This window comes from Corylus avellana, chromosome ca6, assembly GCF_901000735.1.
Source record: "Corylus avellana chromosome ca6, CavTom2PMs-1.0".
Lineage (NCBI taxonomy): Eukaryota > Viridiplantae > Streptophyta > Magnoliopsida > Fagales > Betulaceae > Corylus > Corylus avellana.
In genome coordinates, this window is record NC_081546.1 from 25,122,602 (window position 1) to 25,127,813 (window position 5,212).

Sequence of the window (5,212 nt, forward strand, 5' to 3'; positions counted from 1 at the left end):
GAAAGAGCATAAAGCTCTTGGGATACAATATCTGAAATACAGCTAGTTACTTCTTCCATCCAAATACGATCGATGGGTTCCTGTATTGCAAATTTTGCCAGTCCATGAGCCGTTGTGTTGGCCCCCCGGTTAACATGTCTCACGTCCCATTGTCTAAAAGCACCCAGAAGCATCTTTGAGTCATCAACCACTTGTCCAGATCGACTCCATCTGTGCTCCTTACCATTAATAGCTTGAACTACCGTGCTGCAACCTCCTTCAAAAATGACCTTTGGAATTCCCAAGTCAAGACAGAAGTCAATAGCCCTTAGTGCACCCATCGCCTCAGCTATTACTAGTTCAGGGTAGGCCTCTACCGATTTGCACAGGGCTGCACTTATTAGGCCCCAGTGATCACACACCAGCACTCCTATCCCCATGCGTTTCTTCTTCTTATCAAGGGCCACGTCCCAATTTGCTTTAAAGCTACCCCGGAGGACTCTTCCATTTGATCCCTGTCTTCCCTCCTCAACGCTATTTGATTCTCTTTTGTTATCCTGCGCTAATTTGTATTCCTGCAGGGCCTTTTCAGCATTCTGAACAACCTGAGCTGGGTGAGGAAGGAAGACAATGGCTACACTAGCTAAAGAGACAATTGTTATAATAAGATCTCAAGAGATAATGGTTGTTACAAGATGTCAATATACAAGAGTTACAAGAACTCAAAAGACAATAATTACAATTATGGTTGTTAATGTAGAAGTAAAATAAACATCTAACATTTATACTATTTATCTATAAATAGAGTATTGTATACAATCAAATAATCAAGTGAAAAAATAAAAATTGTAGTCATGAAAAGGCTTTAATGTGTGGATGTAGGTCATAGACTGAACCACCTTAATTCTCTAGGTCTCTTCATTGTTCTTATTTCTCTTCTCAAAATTATAAGTTCTAATATGGTATCAGATCATTAGTGAACGATATCTTGTGTTTTCGCAAAATGGTCTACACAATCGTTAGTGATTATCTGGATTTTAAAACACTCCCCATTGAATTTACATTGTTTTTTTATAAACTTTTTATCTTTGGATTAAATGATATAAGAAAAGCAAGTTTCTATTAGATGCAACATCCACTTTTTTATGATGTTTGTGAAAGGGCAAAGTTTTGTGATGTTGTTTTTGAATTGCGGAAGGAGTCACTAAGTGACTTTGATTTTAATATCTCTTAATGATGATGTTGCTCAATATGAGCTAAGCAAATTGGATGACAATATCAAATCATATCCGCAATCTGTTTTATACGAAGTGCTTAATTACTTCGATTATTGCCAAAATTCTTGCATGTTTTGTAATGTTATATTTAGTTTTTCCGCAACGTTCACCAACCATCATTTCAAAGATAATGACAAGAATGGAATTCATGATCACTATTCCAGTCTTCCAGATTGCTTAATGAAATATTGCCATGCCATTGTTCTATAATGCTTGATGCCATTCTGCGAAGCGTGAGAAAAATTGTATACGAATTGATTTTTTGAAAATTCTCGAGTTAAAATCATATGGGTTTTATACAGAATCTTATAGGTTTGTTGATGCTGCCATTGTTGGTACTACTGATGATGATTCTGGTGGGAATGGTGCTGCTGCTACTCCTCAGGGTAGACTTATTCACAACAATAAATTAATTGATTTTGGACGTAATATGTTTCCTTTCAGATTTTGGTTTCGCACTCACAGTTATTTTTGACTTGGAAGAAAAGTTGCTTGGATTTTGTAGGAACTAGACCTCTAGGTCTGATATGGTATCAAAGACATGGTATCAAAGATTTAAAAACTCATGTGAGTATCGATCATTTGCCAATATTTGTATTTTTTCTCTCATCCCTTTCGCATATGCAATTACAACCAAAACCCACAGTCACACATAATCACAGCAACAAACAGACATCAACCTTTTTCATCTTCCACGGCCAAAATTCACCCGGCATTGCAACTTGTCATGGGTTATCAATGCAAGTTGGTTTTAATTTGTCAAAAAAAGAAAGAAAAAAAAAGGAGCCCAAATAGGTATACGCATTTGGTCCATGTGAACTATTTAAGGCCCATAGTTAGCCCAATTCTAGCCATTGTAGCCGATGCCGACCAAACAGTCGCCGATGTCCATGTTCTGACCATAGTAGTCGATGCCGGCCTAAGTCGCCGAAGTCCAAGTTTCAGTCATAGCAGCCAATGTTCCAATTCAAGCTATAGAAGCCATTTCTCAGCCCTTTGATTTTCAAGATCAAACCTCAACATACGTGATCTACTGTTGAGTTTGTGGAATCGTATTAAGAAAATAGTTACAAAAGCTTAAGAGATAATAGTTGTAAGATAGAGACAATGGTTATAAGATCTCAATAGACAACAATTGTTACAAGATTTCAATAGACAATAGTTACAATATGGTTGTTAATGTAGAAGTAAGATAGACATGTAACATTCATACTATTTATTTATAAATAGAATCCTCTATATAATCAAATAATCAAGTAAAAATAAAAAATGTAGTCATGAAAGGCTTTAATGTTAACATATGTTTTCCTTCCATTTTTTAATCCATCTCTCCCAGTGTTGGGAGTTTGGATTGAAAAAGTGTAATAGTAAATCTACTCGAGAACAAAGAATTGAATGGAAATGACGAAATAATGAGAAAGAACTTCTTTATTGAATTAAATGGCCAATTCCATATGGCTAGTCTCCTACAAACTAAGCATTTTGATGATACTTAAACCTCCAAAGTTCACAATGAACATTCTACAAATTATTTGATACCTTTACAATTCTCTCAAGATTCTTATATAGACCAACCTCTAACTACTTGGGCCAACTTCTAGGCCTAACTAACAACTAACCTAATAACAGAAATGGGCTGTAATATCTAACTTCTTTAACCCATTACAAAAAGCATACCCGTCTATATTTTCAACAAAACCCAAAACCAAAACCTTGTGTGGCGGCAAATTTATGAATATTTCAATCAATTCAACTTATTAAATTGATATAGGCTTAAAAGTAATGTGATTATCACATGTATTTTTAGAAATGAATGTATGAATCACAAGATCTATTAAAAAATGCATGTAAAAATCATGCTAATTTTGGACATATGTTAGTTTTAAGAAAGTAAATTGAATAATATTCTTCCAATTCAAATTTGAGTAAAATTGTATCCTATCTATTGCTTTTGGATTTGGTTTTTAAGGTTTGGTAAGTTTGGTGGGCTTTTTATACATCTCAAATTTTTTTGTTTATGTGATAATGTGTGGTGGCATTTATGAAGTGAGCTGTTGTTAAACAAGTATATATATATATATATATATATATTAAATGAAAAAGAAGAAAAAGAAGAGGAAAACGTTTTGCAATCATTTTATAAAGTTTAAAAATTCATAATTTAGTATATCAAATTTTAAAAATTTGCAATATTACTCATCCCTTTGTTGTATTTTCAAATAAATTTATGTCCTTTCTATGAGAAACTCTTGAATAAAAAAAAAAAAGTTGACAAGATCACAACAAAATCCTTTAGAAAAATTATTAATAAATATTTTAAAATAATATGACTTCCAATCAATACTTTTTTTCAATTAACGAAACCTTTTCAAGATTTATGCAGCATAAAAATCTAAAAGCTTTTTTTTTTTTTTTTTTTGGGCATTTTGCTGAAATCATATTACGATCATATTAATTAAAAAATGTGTATGCTAAATAGTTAAATATTTCTTTTAGAGGCATGTTACATAATTATTTTTAAATTTAATAAATTAACCATTATATTTGTAAACTTCACACAAATTTAATTGTGAATTAATCAGTTTACTATAAAGATATTTAAAAAATTATTAAAAAAATGAATTATATCATTCATTTTTTCTATAATCTTTTAGAAGTGACTTTTTATTAGCCAAGTCATCACATGAGGATAGGATCCGGTACAAAATTGTACGCAGCCTCATAGATAAGAATCGGTTTGGATTTACACCAAGTTTAACTGCTACCAATTTAGGTAGAATAATTTATTTAAATCCTTATCCGGAAGACCCACTTGTTCTCTCACGGTATATGTTGTCTCATATTATCTATCTAAATTACTAACAAATCAAATAAGATAATTATATGTCTAAATTACTAACAAATCAAATACGATAATTACCGTGAATTCTTATTCTTTCCAAAATTTCATATGAATTTTTTATAAGTTCTTTCATATTATTTGTCCAAATTAATAACAATTCAGGTAAAATAATTTAGTAAAAATTTCACTTAATCCCCTAGATTGCCATCACTTTTGTAATGTCAGCCTTAAAGTTCAATTTCTCTAAATTTAATGTATATATGTTTCAATTATTTGTAATCTCACCTATCTGTTAACATTTTTTAAAACACTTCCATTTGTTTAGGAAAAAAAACACAAGGAACAAAATTGTAAAGATTAAGGTGTTGGTTCGAATTTAACGGTATTTACAAAAATACTCATGTCTCAATCTTTGCAAAAAAAATTTTAAATTTAAATTTATTTATTTTTTCTAAAAACAGGGAGGTGTTTTGAGAATTTTGTGATTTAACGAAACAGTTTAATGGAGTGGAAATATTGGGAAAAAAAAAATTCTATAGATTTTAAATTTTAAAATAACTTTATAAAAATGGATTTGACTTTAATAACAGCATATATTCTGTAATGTAGATTGAATCTCAAAGTTAACTAACTTTTAGAAGTTTTTAATAAGAGAAAAAATAAAAAAAAAAAATATTTTGAGATATTCAATCTTAATCGTTGCTTAAAATACAACATAAATAACAGAATTTTAGCGGATGTCAATTCAAGAGAACAAGTTTTCTTAATAATTATCCTAAATATTAAGAAGTAAGAACTAAGATCCGCCGCTTTGTAAGACTTCTTAAATTACGTGCAATTTTGGTAATTAAATTAAGCAGCTTCTTGATTATACCAGGAGCCGTTATCCCAATCCACCGCCCAAAGGCCAAAGCTATCCGAATCGGATCTATCTACAACAAACCCACCGACTTCACTAACATCTATCATCGACGTGGCCGTACGTGACACGCGTAAGCCCTTCCTCCAAAAGCTCTGTGCTTCTCTGCCCAAAAGCTGTCGGAAAAGCCTCCAGAAACTACAACTGAGAAGTGAGAAATGGATTCAGAAAGATTAAATTGAAAAAAATAAATTA